The 21,375-nt window shown below is 40.0% G+C and overlaps 1 long non-coding RNA gene across 1 annotated transcript; it reads right to left on the reverse strand.

Annotated features, from left to right (window-relative positions):
• Positions 1-2,323: 2,323 nt before the first annotated feature.
• Positions 2,324-14,919, reverse strand: LOC147370266 (uncharacterized). The gene is made up of 3 exons (XR_015166086.1): positions 14,773-14,919; positions 5,326-5,474; positions 2,324-2,623 (listed from the first exon to the last, which is right to left on the reverse strand). It is a non-coding gene; the product is annotated as an uncharacterized LOC147370266 (long non-coding RNA).
• Positions 14,920-21,375: the final 6,456 nt, after the last annotated feature.

A 21,375-nucleotide genomic window follows, 5' to 3' on the forward strand; every position in this document is an offset into this window, starting at 1 on the left:
GTGACTTTTTTTTTTTTTTTTTGAATATCAGAACTAGATTATGGTTAGGTTGATTTTCTATACCCCTCTCCATGTTGGAGTGTTAGAGGGTAAGGGGTGGAGCCGGCATACTGACCAAAGGCCAGACCAAGAGAGGCACTCAAAAGCTATCTCTAAGAAAAGATGTGTGCGTGCTCAGTTGCATCATTCATGTATGACTCTGCGACCCCATGGACTGTAGCCTGCCAGGCGACCCCGTCCATGGGATTCTCCAGGCAAGAATTCTGCAATAGGTTGCCCTGCCCTTCTCTAGAGGATCTTCCTGATCCAGGGATCAAACCCATAGCTCTTGTGTCTCCTGCATTGCAGATGGATTCTTTACCCACTGATCCACCTGAGTGATAGTCAGTGGGAATTTGCTCTTTGACCCAGGGAGCTCTGTGATAACCTAGAAGGGTGGGATGTGGTGGGAGGTGAGAGGGAGGTTCAAGAGGGAAGGGAATTATGTAAATCTATGGCTGATTCATTTAATGTATGGCAGAAACTAACACAATACTGTAAAGCAATTATCCCCCAATTAAAAATGAATACATTAAAAAAAAGAAGAGGTGTCCCAGAACCTGATCTCTCGCCCCACCCTCTTCGCAGGATCCTGCTTCCTATTTCAGTTACTCTGGTTCTTAGAGGTAGTGGCATCATGTTCCAGAAGCTTCTCCTTGCCTTTAGTTTCAGCACACTGCAAATCCATCCCCCACACCACAGCCAGAGGTAGCTTTTAAACTGCAAATTCGACAAAGTAATTTACTGCTTAAAACCTGTCAGTGTCTACCAGGTACCCTTCAAGCCAGCATTGAAAACCTTTGAGAAGGCTTTCAAATCACTTTGCAAGCCAGCCCAAACAAACCCCCATGCTTTATCTGTTACCACACCTCCACAAAGTGCTGCCAGATTAAGAACAGAAAGGCGGAGAAAAATGGCACAAAGAAAATATACAGAATAGCTTTCTTTACCATATCTGAGTCTATGGAGCTTGGATATAATCTATGTTAAATTTATTGCCTTTCTACCATCACCATATTCAATAAGAAAACCCTAAATGTTCTGCCTTTGCACTGAATCATCAACAGTTTTTTAAAGATTTTTTTTTTTCTGATATGGACTATTTTCAAAATCTCCAATGAATTTGTTATGACGATGCTTCTGTTTTATGTTTTGGTTCCTTGGCCATGAGACGGGTGGGATCTTAGTTCCTCCCCAGCAGTGATGGAACTTGCACCTCCTGCATTGGAAGGAAAAGTCCAAACCGCTAGACCATCAGGGAAGTCCCTGAATCATCAACATTTAATGGTGGAAAAGACACCAGGTGGATTTCCTTCATTCTTTGGAAAGATCTGCAACTAAGTTTTTAGAAATTCAGATTTTTTTTTTCTTCTGGAGTTTATGCCTAATTTTTATTAAATAAAAGTACAAAATTTTGTGTTTGATTCTAAATATACCATGGCACAATTACAGGAAAAGAATGCACAGATATTTTAAAGTTTACATGCTTTAATTAACTAACTCAGCTTAATTGTTAATTAACTCCTCTTTTTAAGACATCTAATTTAAAATGACCCGAAACCCACCCCTTGTCACTATTCTGCATTCCTCAGAAACCTCTTTGATTTTCCATAAGCATGTAGTGAATGCTGGAGTGTTTGTGTCCACATATTACTGGGGCTGAAATGGATTCTGAGTAAACTCTTGATCTGCCTTAGCCAAATTGATTATTTAAGAGTGTTACATCATCTGTATTTCTAGGCAATCTGTTTTCAACTTAAACTCAATTTGGCAAATGTATGTGAATAAAAAAGTGATCCTTGAACTTCAATGGCTCAAGCAGTAAGAATCTGCCCGCAATGCAAGACACTCAGAAGATGTGGGTTTGATACCTGAGTGGGAAACATCCCCTGGAGGAGGAAATGGCAACGCACTCCAGTATTCTTGCCTGGAAAGTCCCACAGACAAAAGATCCTAGTAGGTTCCAAAGAGTTGAGCATGACTGAGCACACAAGTATCTTGAACCTCAGTTTAATTCCCCAAAAGAATCAAAAAAGCAGAGTAAGAACAAAACAGAGAAAATTGACAACTGCAGTATAGCAAGGGATTGGCAAAGAGCGTATTGAGGGACCAACTCTGCAAACAGGCAGCTGACAAAGCACACTCTTATAAAATGAACTGTAATAACTAAACTAGCAGAAATGGGAAACTTTCTCTAACTGGTATAATGAAGGGCACTGAAATAGACAGGGGACTGTCTCCAGGACAGAGAAGTCCAGAGCACATGGAAATAAACAAACAGACCTGGAACGATAAAAGGAGTCATGTTAATTCAGAGCAGAGGAAATGCAATTCCCAAAGCAATGCTGCTGTTGTTCAGTCACTAAGTTGTGTCCAGCTCTGCAGCCTCATAGACTGCAGCACACCAGGCTTCCCTGTACTCCACTGTCCCCTGGAGTTTGTTCAAATTCATGTCCACTGACTCGGTGAAGGCTTTCTAACCATCTCATCCTCTGCTGCCTCCTTCACCTTTTGCTTTCAGTCTTTCTCAGCATCAGGGTCCTTTCTAATGAGTCGGCTCCTCACATCAGGAAACCACGCTGAGCTAAGGGGAAAAAAAAAAAAATACAAGCTAATATCAGAATTCTGAAACCATGTACAAGCCCCTGTGCCCTTGTCTTTTGAAGTAAGATGCAGACTCAAGAATTAATAACTGGGAAATATAAAGATGTGGAAACAAAGAACAGCTATTGGGCTAAGGAACTAGTAACAATTTAGACTATAATTCTGCCACATAACAGAATCGCCAAACTCCCAGTTTCCTGAAAGATATAGATAAAGGCACACATTCCTGAGATGTTTTTATAGGAACCAGACCTTGCTCCAGATTAAAACTGCTGACCACAAGAACAAAACCCTAGATGGATTGAAACCAGAGGTTGATGATGCTTGAAACTTCATCTTGATGCCAACCAATCCAAGAATGGTCCATAAGTTGATCACACCATGCTCTTGAACACTACAAAACTTCTCACTACCCTTTCCAGGGTGGGTTACACTGTCTTCAGGGGATGAGCCCACTATGGCCCTCTTTGCCAGGCAAAGCAATAAAAGCTACCCTTTTCTGCTTCTGCTGCTGCTAAGTCGCTTCAGTCGTGTCCAACTCTGTGCGACCCCATAGACAGCAGCCCACTAGGCTCCTCTGTCCCTGGGATTCTCCAGGCAAGAATACTGGAGTGGCTTGCCATTTCCTTCTCCAATGCATGAAAGTGAAAAGTGAAAAGGAAGTCGCTCAGTCGTGCCCGACTCTTAGCGACCCCATGGACTACAGCCTACCAGGCTCCTCTGTCCATGGGATTTTCCAGGCAAGAGTATTGGAGTAGGGTGTTACTTCACCCAAAACTCTGTCTCCATGTTTCTGTTTGGTACTGTTGAACAGAGGCCAAGTTTTGGCAACAATTTCACAATATACTACATAAGATATGCTGTGTGTGATTATGTTCAAGTTCAGTGCAGAGGATATAGTTCTCACTCTACAGTTATGGCCTTCTCAATTAATCTCTGTCAATTTCTTCATAAAGTCTTACATATTGTAATAGGTATCTACACTTTGCTGAATGAAATAAAAGGTAAATTTTCTGGTCCAGATTTTGGAAATTATAGTGTTCCAACCAGGTACACAACAGCAATTCCACCTTTCCATATAGGGTAAGGTAACATTGTGCATTTCATTTATTCAGTTTGTTCAACAAGTATGTATTGAATCCATACTGTGTGGAAAGTACATCCCTAAGTTCTGAGGAGATATTATTAAACAAATCAGAAAATAAATTCTTATCCTAAAGGGCCTCACAAACAATCATGAGGCCAAGTTATACAAAAACAAGATAATTTCAGATTGTGATAAACACTATGAAGAGAATGATGCAAGGTATATTGAAGAAAGTGATGACAGCTAATTTAGAGAATAGTGTTCGTTCAGTTCAGCTCAGTTGCTCAGTCGTGTCCGACTCTTTGCAACCCCATGAATTGCAGCACGCCAGGCCTCCCTGTCCATCACCAACTCCCGGAGTTCACTCAGACTCACATCCATCGAGTCGGTGATGCCATCCAGCCATCTCATCTTCTGTTGTCCCCTTCTCCTCCTGCCCCCAATCCCTCCCAGCATCAGAGTCTTTTCCAATGAGTCAACTCTTCACATGAGGTGGCCAAAGTATTGGAGTTTCAGCTTTAGCATCAGTCCTTCCAATGAACACCCAGGACTCATCTCCTTTAGAATGAACTGGCTGGATCTCCTTGCAGTCCAAGGGACTCTCAAGAGTCTTCTCCAACACCACAGTTCAAAAGCATCAATTCTTTGGCACTCAGCTTTCTTCACAGTCCAACTCTCACATCCATACATGACCACTGGAAAAACCATAGCCTTAGCAGTGTTAGGGAAAGACAATTTATAAAAGAGCATACCGTGAGTCACAGAATGAAGATGATTGCCTGATATCAAGGCTAAGAGGGACTGGATTGAACCCAACAGACTTCTCTCCAGCCCAAAATGAAAAAGGATGATTGTGATTTCCCAAGAAATGTATAAAAGATAGCGAAGATCAGAGCCAGGAGCTTTGGAATAAAATCACAATATTGACAACTAACATAATATTCTGTAGCACAACAAAGATTTCATGGAAAGTCCGCAGGTGTTCCATTAACACCTCTTCACACTGGCAAAGTCAGGAAACTGGTAGTATTATCTGCATTTTATAGATAAGGAAAATGAAGCTTAGAGCTGCTCCATGACTTAGGTGAGGTCTAGAACTGGAGTCAGTAAATGACAACCTGAACCCAGTGGGGCCCCTGCTTTTGCTCATAAAGTTTTAATGGAACAGAACTTACTCATTCATTTACATGCTATCTATGGCTGTGTTCATGCTCCAATAGCAGAGCTGAGTAATTGCAACAGGGACTCTATGTCCTGCAAAGCCTAAATTATTTACTATCTGACTTGCTACAAAAAAAAAAAAAAAAAAAAAAATGCCAATCTGTGATCTAGAATAAAAGTTTCCTAATTCTAAGTCTGGTTTATCTTCCTGTATATGGTGCTGTCTGAACTTATTTCATGTTTGTTCATCTTGACCCTTAACTAGTTAATGAGTCCTTCAGAAAGGAGACATAATTTATTTTTGAAATGTGTTTTATTGAAGTATAGTTGATTTACAATGTTGGGTTAGTTTCAGCTGTACAGCAAAATTATTCAGCTTTTTCATTTTCTTTTCTATTATGGTTTATTACAGTATATTGAATATAGTTCCCCACCTTGTTTTATCCATTCTATATAGAGTAGTTTGCATCTGCAAATCCCAAACTTCCGATACATATAACCCCTTCTCCTCAGCAATCACACTGTTCTCTTCTGTCTGTGAGTCTGTTTCTGAAGAAACGACCGATATTTTAAATGTCGCATCCTGGAAAAAAGGGCAAGCACATCATTGACATTCATTGTCTTGCTTTTCTTAAAAAAATGGGAATGGAGTACTGTTAATTATATATATATATATATATATATATATATATATATATAGGTTAATCCAGATACTCATGCATATTATTTCCTACTTCAATCAAATTACATTACCAGCATTGAGAAAGGAGAAACAGTCTATATTTCTATGATAATAATGACAAATAAAACTCTTAATCAGTGATCTATTTTAAGAAGAGTACTATTTCTCAGTGATACAGTCATAAGAAGACTGAAATGGAAAATTAAAGAAGGTAATTCTGTGTCCTAGAAAAGCAGTTCCTTGAACTCTTAAATATTCAGTCTTACCTAGGAAATTAGTTGAAATACCAAACACTCCACAAAATATGATTAATAATAAGAAACCTTGAGTTCATCATTATTTATTTTATTCCTTCATCAAAAATTATTAACTACTATTCCAGCTATCTGGAAATATATTTTTTAATTATTTTACAGAATTCTAGGGTTGACTATACTCATCTTAGCAGATCTTGCTTCCTGCAGGGTTGCAACTAGTCCAGGGTAGGACAGAAGTTATACAAAGACTTCCTCGTTCAGATGTCCGGTGTTTGATGTTCATCATTAGTTGGAATCACAACTAGGGCTTTTGCTGGAACACCTTGCCATGGCATTGCTCTGTAGCCTCAGCTTCTTCACAGTGTGGCACATGGATTCTAAGGGCAAGAGTCCCAGAGCAGGAAATGGACGTGGCCAGTTCCTTATAGCCTGCACAAGATGTCCTTTTTGCTACAATCTACTAGAAGAGCAGTCACAGGATCCAGTTCAATTAAATCTGTCAGTCTTTATTTAAAACCTCCACAGTCCAGTATCCAATCTCAATTATGGACATTATTCCCAGATTCAAAATGCATTCACTCACTCCCAAGGTCACACACTTTTATCACATCATGGCACTAGATCAGATCAGATCAGATCAGTCGCTCAGTCGTGTCCGACTCTTTGCGATCCCATGAGTCGAAGCATGCCAGGCCTTCTTGTCCATCAGCAACTCCCAGAGTTCACTGAGACTCACGTCCATTGAGTCAGTGATGCCATCCAGCCATCTCATCCTCTGTCGTCTCCTTCTCCTCCTGCCCTCAATCCCTCCCAGCATCAGAGTCTTTTCCAATGAGTCAACTCTCCAAATGAGGTGGCCAAAGTACTGGAGTTTCAGCTTTAGCATCATTCCTTCCAAAGAAATCCCAGGGCTGATCTCCTTCAGAATGGACTGGTTGGATCTCCTTGCAGTCCAAGGGACTCTCAAGAGTCTTCTCCAACACCACAGTTCAAAAGCATCCATTCTTCAGTGCTCAGCCTTCTTCACAGTCCAACTCTCACATCCATACATTACCACAGGAAAAACCATAGCCTTGACTAGATGAACCTTTGTTGGCAAAGTAATGTCTCTGCTTTTGAATATGCTATCTAGGTTGGTCATAACTTTCCTTCCAAGAAGTAAGGGTCTTTTAATTTCATGGCTGCAGTCACCATCTGTAGTGATTTTGGAGCCCAGAAAAATAAAGACTGACACTGTTTCCCCATCTATTTCCCATAAAGTGATGGGACCGGATGCCATGATCTTAGTTTTCTGAATGTTGAGCTTTAAAGTTCAAATATTTTCATTTAAATAGGCTCCTTGAGCTCAGTTCATTTCAGTTGCTCAGTTGTGTCTGACTCTTTGTGACCCCATGAACCCCAGCACTCCAGGCCTCCCTGTCCATCACCAACTCCTGGAGTCCACCCAAACCCATGTCCATTGTGTCAGTGATGCCAAACATCTCATCCTCTGTCGTCCCCTTTTCCTCCTGCCCTCAAGCTTTCCCAGCATCAGGGTCTTTTCCAATGAGTCAGCTTTTCACATCAAGTGGCCAAAGTATTGGCGTTTCAGCTTCAACAGCAGTCCCTCCAATGAATACCCAGGACTGATCTCCCTTAGAATGGACTGGTTGGATCTCCTTGCAGCCCAAGGGACTCTCAAGAGTCTTCTCCAACACCACAGTTCAAAAACATCAGTTCTTTGGTGTTCAGCTTTCTTTATAGTCCAACTCTCACATCCACACATGACTACTGGAAAAACCATAGACTTGACTAGACAGACCTTTGTTGGAAAGTAATGTCTCTGCTTTTTAATATTCTGTCTAGATTGGTCATAACTTTCCTTCCAAGGAGCAAGTGTCTTTTAATTTCATGGCTGCAATCACCATCTGCAGTGATTTTGGAGCCCTGAAAAATAAAATCAGCCACTGTTTCCCCATCTATTTGCCATGAAGTGATGGGACCAGATGCCATTCTGAATGTTGAGCTTTAGGCCAATTTTTTCAATCTCCTCTTTCACTTTCATCAAGAGACTCTTTAGTTCTTCTTCACTTTCTGCCATAAGGGTTCTGTCATCTGCATATCTGAGGTTATTGATATTTCTCTGGGCAATCTCGATTCCAGCTTGTGCTTCCTCCAGCCCAGCGTTTCTCATGATGTACTCTGCATAAAGTTAAATAAGCAGGTGACAATATACAGCCTTGACATACTCCTTTTCTTGTTTGGATCCAGTCTGTTGTTCCATGTCCAGTTCTAACTGTTGCTTCCTGACCTGTATACAGGTTTCTCAAGAGGCAGGTCAGGTGTTCTGGTCTTCCCATCTCTTTCACAATTTTGCACAGTTTATTGTGGTCCACAGAGTCAAAGGCTTTGGCATAGTCAATAAAGCAGAAATAGATGTTTTTCTGGAACTCTCTTGCTTTTTCAATGATCCAGTAGATGTTGGAAATTTGATCTCTGGTTCCTCTGCCTTTTCTAAAACCAGCTTGAACATCTGGAAATTCACAGACCATGTATTGCTGAAGTGTGGCTTGGAGAATTTTGAGCATTACTTTACTAGTATCTAAGATGAGTGCAATTGTGAGATAGTTTGAGCATTCTTTGGCATTGCCTTTCTTTGGGATTGGAATGAAAATTGACCTTTTCCAGTCCTGTGGCCACTGCTGAGTTTTCCAAGTTTGCTCACATATTGAGTGCAACACTTTCACAGCATCATCTTTCAGGGTTTGAAATAGCTCAACTGGAATTCCGTCACCTCCACTAGTTTTGTTCATGGTGATGCTTCCTAAGGTCTACCTCACCTCACATTCCTTGAATACAGTGCTTTAAATACAGATTTTGGGATTTTGGATTCTTTCAATCTAAAGACCTATAAATGACAAATGACACCTTATCTGATCTCCGTGTTCACTAAATGTACAACGGTGGAGCCGGTACAGAATAGCATCTACTTACGTTCCTTTAGAGCAAGGAGGGTCACCAAGTACATGGAGAAGTTACTGGTCCATAGAAACTTTAAATTCAGCTGGGAAGTTTTCCTTGATGCGTGAGTTTGGTACTTTACTCCCGTTTGGGAATGATTCTCCCAGGCTTTGTTTCAGTACTTGGTTTGTGGTTCCCTCCTCTGAGGCATGTATCATTTTTCATAAGAAAATTGACTTTACAATTAATTAATCTTTTCAATCTGTGTCTTAACATTCTTTTTGCTTTGCATTGCCTCAATTTCCTTATAACCCAAATTATGATGCTTCCATAACAAATTTATTTCAGATGACATGATACTTGCTATATTAGAAACTCCTAAATGAGCCATGAGAAAACTCCTAGAACTCATCAATGAATTTGGTAAAGTGGCAGGATACAAAATTAATATACAGAAATATGAAAAATTAACATGCAGAAATATGTTGCATTGCTATACACTAATGTCAAAATAACAGAAAGAAAAATTAAATAAACAATCCTATTTATCATCACATCAAAAAGAATAAAACATCTAGGAATAACCCTACCAAAGATGGTAAACATCTGTACTCGGAAAACTGTAAGATGCTTATGAAAGATACTGAAGATGACACAAAAAAAGATGAAAACACATACCTATACTTTGCTCTTGGATTAGAAGAATTAATATTGTTCAAATGACCAAAGTACCCAAAGCAATCTACAAATTCAATGCAATTCCTACCAGAATACCAATGGAATTGTGAAATACAATAGTTGTGATTTTTCAAAAGATTTTATGTGGTTTCTTCCACTGTTGTTGTTGTTGAGTCACTCGGTCGTGTCTGACTCTCTGTGACCCCATGGGCTGCAGCACGCCAGGCTTCCCTGTCCTTCACCATCTCCCGGAGCTTGCTCAAACTCATGTCCATTGAGTCAGTGATACCATCCAACCATCTCATCCTCTGTCGTCCCCTTCTCCTCCTGCCTTCAATCTTTCCCAGCATCAGGGTCTTTTCTAATGAATAAAGCAAATCCTGCATCTCTATTAGAAGAACTCTTCCTGACTTCAATTTCCTATGAAGCTGCTGTCAAAAAGTGATCTGAAGATGATCAGAGATCCAACCATTTAATGGAGAGAATCTGCAAACTGTCACCTTAAAATCCATAGATTAGCTCTTATTTGTGTGAAGATTTTTATGAGACACTGCTTAGATTGTTTTCAGGTCACAGAACAGCCTATTCTATATTTGGTCTATGTCCAAAGTGAAAGTCAAAGTGAAGTTGCTCAGTCGTGTCCGACTCTTTGCGACCCCGTGGACTGTAGCCCACCAGGCTCCTCCATCCATGGGATTCTCCAGGCAATGTCCAAAGTTATTCTTTAGAATCATTTGCTGTCTGGAGAGGCTGGGGATAGAAAACAACTTGAATTTGAAGCAGCAAGCCCTGGTGTCTTTACGTTTAACTGTTCTTAAGCTCATTTATTTCTTCTTCCATTCTATCAAGACACTGCATGAAAGTCTCTGAGATCGTCAGTTATTGCATTTCCTAATCAGTATTTTATATAGGTGCTTGTGTGATTTTTTTTCTGCCACTATACAAATTCTCTTCCTCTAATTTTTAAAAAGATTATCCTTACTTTTCTCCAAACCCTCATTGAAAGATTTTTTGACACATTTTAGGCCTTTACTAGCAGTCTCCTCAAGATTCTTCTAGCTTCTTCTCACTGTTAAATTCCAATGATAACTGTCACATGCTTTTTATTATGGCAGCACCCCTCTTTTGATACTAATATCTATTTCAAGTATCTATTCAGTTCAGTCTCTCAGTTGTGTCCAACTCTTTGTGACCCCATGAATCGCAGCACGCCAGGCCTCCCTGTCCATCACCAACTCCCGGAGTTCACTCAGACTCACCTCCATCAAGTCAGTGATGCCATCCAGCCATCTCATCCTCTGTCATCCCCTTCTCCTCCTGCCCCCAATCCCTCCCAGCGTCAGAGTCTTTTCCAATGAGTCAACTCTTCACATCAGGTGGCCAAATTACTGGAGTTTCAGCTTTAGTGTCATTCCTTCCAAAGAAATCCCAGGGCTGATCTCCTTCAGAATGGACTGGTTGGATCTCCTTGCAGTCCAAGGGACTCTCAAGAGTCTTTTCCAGCACTACAGTTCAAAAGCATCAAGTCTCCTGCACTCAGCTTTCTTCACAGTCCAACTCTCACAAGTATCTATTGGGTTGGCCAAAAAGTTCCTTTGTTTTTTTCTGTACAATCTTATGGAAATGACCAAATGAACTTTTTGTTCAATCCAATATTTATTCATCATAACTCACCCCAAAATGTGTGGCTTAAAATAATGAGAATGCTTTTATTATTGTCTTTGAAATTCTGTATATTGACTAGCCTGAGCTATATACACACTATATAGCATTCTCTGTTAACTGGGAAGTACTTACTAGGATCTCTCATATGGGTATAATTAGAAATTGTCTAAATTCCAAGTCATTGCAAAGGCTTCCACACTCACGTGTCTAGCAATTGATATAGCCTGTCAGCTGGGACTTCAGCTGGAGCTGATAGGCAGGTCATGGTCTCACCATGTATCTTGGGCTTCCTTGTGGCATGACTGAGATCTAAGAGCCAGGGTCCCAAGAAGCAGGAAGTGCAAAGAGCCTTTACTTCAGGCTCAGAAGCAGAAGGTACATAGGCCCAACTGCAAGAATTTGGGTGCTGAGTTTTAAAATTTTTTACAAGTCCCTACTATGTTCTAGACATAGGATTATGCACTTTGTATGTCACTTCAGTCATATCCTACTCTATAACTCCATGAGATTCTCCAGGCAAGAATACTGGAGTAGGCTGCTGTGCCCCCCTCCAAGGGATCTTCCCAACCCAGGGATTTAATCAGTGTCTCTTGCATCTCCTGCATTGGCAGGTGAGTTCTTTACTATTAGTACCATCAGGGAAGCCTGTTATGCACTTTCAGTTCAGTTCAGTTGAGTTCAGTCGCTCAGTCGTGTCTGACACTTTGCAACCCCATGAACTGCAGCACGCCAGGCCTCCCTGTCCATCACCAACTCCCAGAGCCTACCCAAACTCGTGTCCATTGAGTCGGTGATGCCATCCAATTATCTCATCCTCTGTCGTCCCCTTCTCCTCCTGCCTTCAATCTTTCCCAGCGTCAAGGTCTTTTCCAATGAGTCAGTTCTTCGCATCAGGTGGCCAAAGTATTGGAGTTTCAGCTTCAACATCAGTCCTGCCAATGAACACCCAGGACTGATCTCCTTTAGGATGGACTGGTTGGATCTCCTTGTAGCCCAAGGGACTCTCAAGAGCCTTTTCCAACACCACTGTTCAAAAGTATCAATTCTTCAGCGCTCAGCTTTCTTTCTAGTCCAACTCTCACATCCACACATGACTACTGGAAAAACCATAGTCTTGACTAGATGGACATTTGCTGGCAAAGTAATGTCTCTTTATGCACTCTAACGGCTTACAAAAATGAATATGACATGCAGCAACATCTCCATGAGGAGATCACAATCTAGAATGGCTTCACACTGTATTAATTTAATTAAACTGGGCCTTCCCAGAATTCTCCTCTCTATGTGAAGCCACATTCAGAAAGTAGCACAAGGAAAAAAAAAAAAATGAGTGCACTTTGGAATGTAGAAGTGAAACCACAGTTATTATTTTCCACATGTTGGTTTTAGGTGACAAAAACCACTGCAACACTTATATTTTGTTGCCAATATGCTGACTTAATTGCTAGCATGGGACAAATCCAGTGCCTTTATTTTGTGCTAAAATTGCAGCTGCTCTACCTCCTGCTGGATTTCTTGATATTTTTTCAAATCTTAGGCAGGGTAAACTTTCAGCCTTGTGACAAAGGATGTCAGTTTCGTCTTCAGGTCACCCACGTTGTTGAGGCTGGAGGCAGTGACAGATGTAGGTTCCCGTCTGTTCTCATGGACTCCAGTTTTCATTACGGGGTTCGGCTTGTAATTTTACTTCCACCTTTTTCCCTAACTACTGGCCTTGCTGACCTTCACTGACTTTAGCTCTCGCTGCCAGACATCAAGGCAACTGTCTTCCTTACACTTCATTTCCACTTCCCACAATTGCCTATGACTTAATCCTTAAATTGTATCCTTTTTTTTCACATTACTCATAGCAGTGCTGCTTCCTTGAAAGCACCCAAATGAATAAAAGCAGAGAATGATAACTTAATTATCAGATTTATGATACAGAATAATATGTATTATCATGGGAAGGAAAGAGTAACTAGGGAATGAATACAGCTTTCACAGAAGTGACTTTTTACCTGGGTCATTGCCTTAACAAATATATTTTTACAAGGCAGAAAAGACAATACTGACGCTCTAGGTAGAGCAAAGAGTACTGCATACATGACTTTGAAGTAACTCACTCTGGAAAACATCACTCTATGCACAGCAGTTGGTGATTTCCTTAAATCACATGCTTTGGTTGTCATTAGGCTTTCTCTACTTACCTTGTTCATGACCTTCCTATCCGGTCAGGAAAACTGGATTCATGACACCTTAGTCACAGCCCCTCCTCCTGAGTTTTATTATTTTTTTTTCCAGAAATCTCTAAGGAAGGCTGCTATTTATTTTCAGCCATGGCAAGGTCAGGATGGAGAGTCTTAATAACTTCCTCATAACCACTGAGCTGGCTCTCCACGGCTCTGCTTCATTCCCAGAACTTCAGGCACACCCATGAACAAATGTGTGTATCTTTAAAAAGCGTTTTCTCAAAGGGAACATCAATCATTTCTCAAGCCAAATATAGATCCTTGCTGTTACGGGAAGATTTATACATGAAAATGCAATCCCTGAGCTAGACTCTGTTATGTTACAACTAAGCCCTTAGAAACTGAGCACCAAATACAATTTCCATGAGCCTCAGTTTCCCTAAGTATAAAATAGAGTTGTTCCTCAATATCCAACTGTTTCCAGGACCCCTGAGGATACTCACATATGTGGATGCTCAAGTCTCTTATATAAAACGGCATAGTAGAGTTGGCACTCCCTGTCTGTGGGGCACCCATCTGTGGATATGGAGGGTCAACTGTAAACAATGGCATCTTTAAGCTGTAGGATTGAGGTTGCCTTTGGTGGTGTTACTTGAATGATGAATACAGTGTATCATTTTGTTCAATGCCAGCATTTGTTTCCATCCATTTTAGTGTTATAGAGAAGGAAATAGCAACCCACTCCAGTATTCTTGTCTGGGAAATCCCATGGACAGAAGAGCCTGGTGGGCTATAGTCCATGGGGTCCCAAGAATTGGACATGACTTAGTGATTAAGTACACACATGAGCTTTCCCATACACCTACTGGGACTAAATCACCACCACATTTTAGTGTTAGAAAATAAGGAGACTTGGCAGTCAGCATTCCACTCTATTTTCTTGCAGGGGTTGTTGAAGACTAGAAATAAGGTATGTACTGTACCTCAAGTAGTGTCTGGTACATTACAGGTGTGCTTACTAAGGATTTAATAGGGTGCAATTAAGGTTGGATTATGTTAAGATAGTAGAAGGTGTAAATCCTGGAGACCCAGGGATAGTTGTCCTGCCTTAGTTAGCCGCTTCTCTTTGGTAGGTCATCAGGATATTATAAAGGCAAATAAAAGTCAGGACTGTTACTATTTAGTCGCTAATTCATGTACAGTTCTTTGCATCCCCATGGCTTTTAGGCCACTAGGCGCCTCTGTCTATGGGATTTCCCAGGGAAAAATATTGCAGAGGATTACCATTTCCTTCTCCAGAGGATCTTCCCAATCCAGGGATTGAACTTGGGTCTCCTGCATTGCAGACAGATTCTTTACTCACTGAGCCATAGGGAAACCCTAATCTTTTCAAGTTAAAAAAACAAAACAAAACAAAACTAGTCTTTTCTAGTTTAAAACTAGAGAGCTTTTTCCTCCCTGAAATTCAAATCTATGTCTTAAACTCACCATTCAAATTATGGTAAAAAGTTTTGCTGAGCAGTTGTTGTTCAGTCGCTAAGTCGTGTCTGATTCTTTGAGACCTCATGGACTGCAGCACGCCAAGCTTCCCTGTCCTTCACCATCTCCTGGAGTTTGCTGAGCAGAGAAAGGAAGAAACGAATACAGAGAAGGAGGCAGCCTGAGAAAGTGTATTTGTAGCAGTGTTCAGATCCGGACTTGTCTGTGCCTTCCCATTTCACAAGTAGCAACCTGCATGCAGTATTTACCTTCAAGAACAGAGAAGTCATAAAGCAAGAAATACTTAACATGGCTAGAACCTTTATATTATTATTTCTCTGCCCACAGGGAAACAAAATTTCAAGGAAATACCATGCTTACATGTTTTCTAACTTATATCTGCCTTAAAGCTATACCCTTTGGAATATCAGATTCATTCAGAGATTTTAATTTTAAGAAACTTCCACCCACAGGCTCCAGATGAATAGTAGAATTTATGCATTTATACATAACTTATCAATAATAATCTCATAAGCAGTTTTATCTGCTCTTTTGTGTGTGTGAAACAGACTAAGGCAGTTTGCTGTTAATCTCATTTCTGATAACTGTGTGACCTTGAACATTGCTTCTTTGTGATACACAATTTTCACATCTTTAATAGAGAAGGTGGACCAGATAATTTGTTAAGACCCTCTCAGCTTCAACATCATAGTAGATAGTCTCATTATCTATGTGTCTTTAAACTGCTTAAGGAAAAATTTAAAGGGCAAAGTTTTATTCTTCAGGAAATGATTTTGCATCCCACTTTTTAGTTAAAAAAAGTCTCTGCTGCATGAATTTAACAGACACAAAATCTTGGTGATTTTGCTAAAGCTAAAAATAGAGTCTCTGACAAAAAAAGGAGAGTCACGTTGTTTATATATAGGAAGCCTTCAACTCCAGGGCTTGTTCGGTCAGAAAGAACAGCTTAAACTGAGAGGCAGAATCAAAATAAACCTATTTAACTGGTTTGGCAGGAGTCCAGCGCAAGATTGAGAGCTCTTGAGTCAGCTAAAAGAATGGTGCAGAGATAAAGAATTAAGAATTACCTAATGTGCTGTGAGCAGGGTGATGCGTCTGCTTAAATAATGACCCATTTCATAGGAGAAGAGAGTGAGGCTTAGAGGAGATCTCTGTCTGGCCCACAAGTCACAGACAGAGGGGAAGACTGGCATCAGAATCTGTCAATACTTGTTCTATTTCTTTCCTTCTCCCCTGCTTCTTGCAGTCATTCTGAGGCAATCACAAAGCTTTCTGTGTATGCAAACACTTCCTTTTACTCAATTGATAGTAATCATAAATGTGGGACTGAGATTTGAGGAGCCATAAATGCAGAAGGAGTCTCGGAGAGAGGCACCACGTTGATCAATGAATCAATTAATAAAAGAATGTGTTCAGCAGAGACTATACACAGGATACTCTGAAATGGACTTAGGAGAAACACAGAACTTGGTTTGAAAATACTTCACTCCTGTAAGATCATAGTTAATTAAATATCAGAACTGAACAGTGACCAGAGAAATAGGTAACATTCATTTCTTTAACATTTACCAAATATACTGGTATTTATTTCTGGGGAGTGGTATTTCATGAGTTTGTTTGTTTGTTGCTTTTTTAAATTTGTAAGGCAATAATGAAATGCAAAATTTCCAAAGATCAATTTATTCAAACTTCAGGACATAAAGGCATGACCCGTTTATTTATTGGGATTTATTTGGTAGTATTTTTTAACCTACTTTGTTTTCTTAGAGTAATTTTAAGTTTACAGAACAATTGAATGGAAAATACAAAGATTTGTCATATACCTCCTTATGACTACCACTCCCCAAATTTTCCTAATAATATATAATGTTTTGCAATGGTGTGGAACATTTGTTACAATTGGTGAGCCAGTACCGAAGTGTTATTATTAGCTGAAGACCTTTGTTGACATTAGGGTTCACTCCTTGTGTTATACATTCCATGAAGTGAAGTGAAGTCGCTCAGCCGTGTCTGACTCTCTGCTACCCCATGGACAGTAGCCTACCAGGCTCCGCCTTCCATGGGATTTTCCAGGCAAGAATACTGGAGTGGGCTGCCATTTCTTTCTCCAGGGGATCTTCCCAACCCAGGGATCGAACCTGGGTCTCCTGCATTGCAGACAGATGCTTTACCGTCTGAGCCACCAGGGAAGCCCTATATATTTCATCGGTTTTGATAAATACACATTGGTATATATTTACCACTATACTATCGTATAAGATAGTTTCACTGCCATAAAAAGCCCTGTGTTCCACCTATTGATCCATCCTACCTTCTCCCCATACCAGACCCTACCAACCACTTTTTACTGTCACTTTAATTTTGCCTTTTCCAAAACGTATATAAACTGTGATATATAAATTGATATAAGTGTAATCACATAGTATGGAGCCTTTGTCAGATTGCCTTCTTTCACTTAGCAACAGGCCCTTGTTTCCTTTGGGTCTTTTCATGGCTTGAGAGCTTATTGCTTTTTATTTCTGAATAATATCCCATGATCTGGATGTACCACAGTTTATCTATCCACCTGTTGAACCACATCTTAGTTGCTTCCAAGTTTTGACAATTATGAACTAAGCTGCTGCAAACATGTGTATGCAGGCTTTTGTGTGGACACAAAACTTCAGTTCATTTGGGTAAGTACCATGAAGCACAGTTACAGAATTGTTTAGTAAGACTATACTTAGTTTTTAAAAAAAATCTCCAAACCATCTTCCAAAGTGGCTGTACCATTTTGTATTCTTGTTGCTGTTTAGTCGTTAACTCATGCCTGACTCTTTGTGACCCCATTGACTGTAGCCCGCCAGGTCCCTCTGTCCATGAAATTTCCCATGCAAGAATACTGGAGTGCATTGCCATTTCCTTCTCCAGGGTATCTTCCTGACCCAGGAACAGAACCCATGTCTCGAATCAGCAGGTGGATTCTTTACCACTGAGCCATCAGTGAAGCCTGTTTTGTATTCTTACCCAGAGTGCATGAAAGCTCCTTTTACACCAGATTCTTGCCAGCATTTTGTGCTGCCAATGTTTTGGATTTTAGCCCTTCTGATGGATGTGTAGTGCTATGTTATTGTTTTAATTTGCAACTTCCTGAAGACATTTGATGTTGAACATATTTTCATGTGCTTTTTTCCATCTGTATATCTTTTTTAGTGAGGCTTCCAGATCTTTTCCCTATTTTAATGGGTTGTCTGTTTTCTTATTGTTGGATTTTAAGAGTTCTTTGTATAGTATGGATGTAGTCCTTTATAAAATATGTGTTTCAAATATGCTTCCTCAATTTGTAGATCATCTTTTCATTCTCTTAAAAGTATCTTTGACAGAATTAGATGATCTACAAACTGAGGAAGCATCTTTGAAACACATATTTTATAAAGGACTGGAGATCCAACCAGTCCATCCTAAAGGAGATCAGTCCTGGTTGTTCATTGGAAGGACTGATGTTGAAGCTGAAGCTCCAATACTTTGGCCACCTGAAGCAAAGAGTTGACTCATTTGAAAAGACCCTGAAGATGGGAAAGATCGAGGGCAGGAGGAGAAGGGGATGACAGAGGATGAGATGGTTGGATGGGATCACCAACTCAATGGTCATGAGTTTGAGTAAACTCCAGGAGTTGGTGATGGACAGGGAGGCCTCGGGTGCTGCAGTTCATGGGGTCTCAATGAGTCAGACACAACTGAGGGACTGAACTAACTAACTAACTAAGGTTAATTAAATCACTGGCTCATGGTTTTGATATTGTAACTAAAATATCATCTCCAAACCCAAGTTTCTCTACATTTGTCCTATGCTATCTTCTAGGAGCTCTATAGTTTTGCATTTTATATTTTTGTGTATGACCCATTTTGAATTAAGTTTGTATCTAGATTCATTGCTTGGTATCAGTTCAATTCAGTCATTGAGTCATGTCCAACTTTTTGTGACCCCATGGACTGAAGCCACCGGGCTTCCCTGTCCATCACCAACTCCCAGAGTTTGCTCAAACTCATGTCCATCAAGCCAGTGATGCCATCCAACCATCTCATCCTCTGTCATCCCCTTCTCCTCCTGACTTCAAACTTTCCCAGCCTGAGAGTCTTTTCCAATAAATCAGTTCTTTGCATCAGGTGGCCAAAGTGTTGGATGTATATATTTAAAGTATTGCTTGGTATATAGATGCCCAGTTGTTCTGGTGCCATGTTTCATAAAGACCATCCTTTCTCTATTAAATAGCCTTTGCTCCTGTGTCAGTGAACAGTTGACTATACTTGTCTGGATCTGTTTTGAGGTTTTTATTTTGTTTCATTGACTTATTCATCTATTCTTTTGCCAGTGTCACACTGCCTTGATCACTATAGCTTTATAGGGAGTCTTGAAGTTGGGTGATGTCAGTGTTACAACTTTGTTCTTCTCCTTCAATGTTGTGCTGGCTATTCTGGGTCTTTTGCTTCTCTATATAAACTTAAAAATCAGCTTATTGATATCTACAAGGTAACTTGCTGTTTTTTTTTTAATTGACATTATGTTGAATTTATAGATCAAGTTGGGGGAAATGAACATTTTGAAAATATTGAGTCTTCCAATCCATATATATGGATTATCTCTCCATATAGTTAGATCTTTCTTGACATGATTTATTTCTCAGATCTAAAGATGAATGTTGCATCTATAGATTGCATTTTAAATTTACAGAACACAAACACACATACATGATCCTTGTTGTAATTATTAAAAAGCCAAAGTAAATATACCACAAGATATAAGTTCTAATTAAACAGCCATAGAGTATAATGGATATACTATAGAGTATAATATATTATATATATATATATATATATATATAGTAATACTTAGATATAATAAAAATGAGTCAGACCAAATTCTGTGAGGAGCTAATGGAAGTGACACTAGCTTCTGCAAGATGAAGGTGTATGAGAATTTCATTAACTAGAAAATTATCAGAGGACTTTTATAGACCAAGTGTGTGTGTGTGTGTGTGTCCAGGATGAAATGCTATTCAAAGGCATTCTGGAGACATGAGGGATTGGGGTCGGTTATAGATTAGAGATATCACTTTTGTTGAAGGGGTGTCTTTAATCTAAAGGAAGGAAAGTCTCCAGCAATGGAAACACAAGGTAACTGGTGAGGCAGAGTTAATGAAGTGTCAGATTTGCACAAGGACTGGTAAGATGAGTTTGCTGTTGTGAAGGAAGGCAATCATTGGCAAGGCAAAATAAAAAATTTAAAAAAAGTATGAGAGGATACCCTCTGCTTTGGAAGCAATAGCTCTATTCTTGACCCATGTTTGCATTGCTGTCCCTCCGTAAATATCTCACAAGGCTCACCCTCGGATAATTCACTATGCTACTCATTCATCCAATCACTCTGTGACTGATACCATACTCTTTCTAGATGCTGGAGCATACAGATGTGAACAAATCTATGAAAGTGTCTCCATAAAGTATTCAAGCACTATATATTGCTCCCTTTGTCAACCATCTGCCTCAAATTACCTGACTCCACACTGTAGGTCTCTTTAAATGCTTTGGCCTTATTATTCATTTCAATATGCAATTCATATTTCATTTTTTGTTTGTTGATCTATACCCCATCCTTGCTCTTTATTAAAAAAGTCTGCTTTTCCTTAAAAAATATATTTTTTAGTTATTTATTTAATTATTGAGTTGCTTCAGGTCTTATTTGCAGCATGTGGAATCTGGGATTGAACCTATGTCTCTGGCATTGGAAGGTGTATTCTCAACCACTGGACCACGAGGGAAGTCCCCACAACTCAGCTCTTGTTTCAGTGTTTTGATTCAAGAACATATGAAACATTCTTTTCCATCCTTAGCACCATCAAATGCTAAGTACTGAGGTTCCATTCCTCATGCCTTAGGTCACCTCCCAATTTCCCAAATAAACTCTTTCACTCAGAGTCTCCTATCTGGAGCCACTTCTGGGTGAACTCAGTGTAAAACCCATCTCTCTGGTGACCCCAGAAAGCACTAGTAGAAGAGAGGACAGGTGAATAAAGCAAGCAGGGAAGCAAATGGATCTCTTTGGGAAGAGAGGTGTGTTTTCTTCCCAGGGGACCTGAGACACACCTCCCCACTGTGGACAACCTGGGCTCAGCTTTGCCATGGGACCCTAGAAATAAATTCAGGAGAAGAGAGATTGCAGAAGGCCTTTGAAGCTACAGGTATCTCTATCTTTAAGGGTGAATCGCTCATGGTATCTCGTGTTATGATTTTTCATTGCTTTTCTCTGGGGTTAATATACTGTTGACAACATTGAATCTTGCCTCAATTCTATCAAAGGAAATAAAACCTAAAAAAAATGAAAATACTTGAAGATTTTCCTAAGATCAGAAATCAAAGAGTTAAAGGCTAATGTTGTCTTCAGGAGCCTCCAGGCTATGACCCTGAGTCAGACTGAAGTGACAGAACAGATCTTGAGTGAAAGGACCCAGGTGACAGGAACTACAGGAAGACTGGACTTGCCACTGTCCTCCTACCTGCTCCTGTTCAAAGCTGAGAGCATCTGGAAGAGATCTAATAATGGGATTCTCGACA

This window comes from Bos grunniens, chromosome 6 (genome assembly GCF_055505025.1).
Source record: "Bos grunniens cultivar Pamir isolate PY7600 chromosome 6, Bosgru_T2T1.0, whole genome shotgun sequence".
NCBI lineage: Eukaryota > Metazoa > Chordata > Mammalia > Artiodactyla > Bovidae > Bos > Bos grunniens.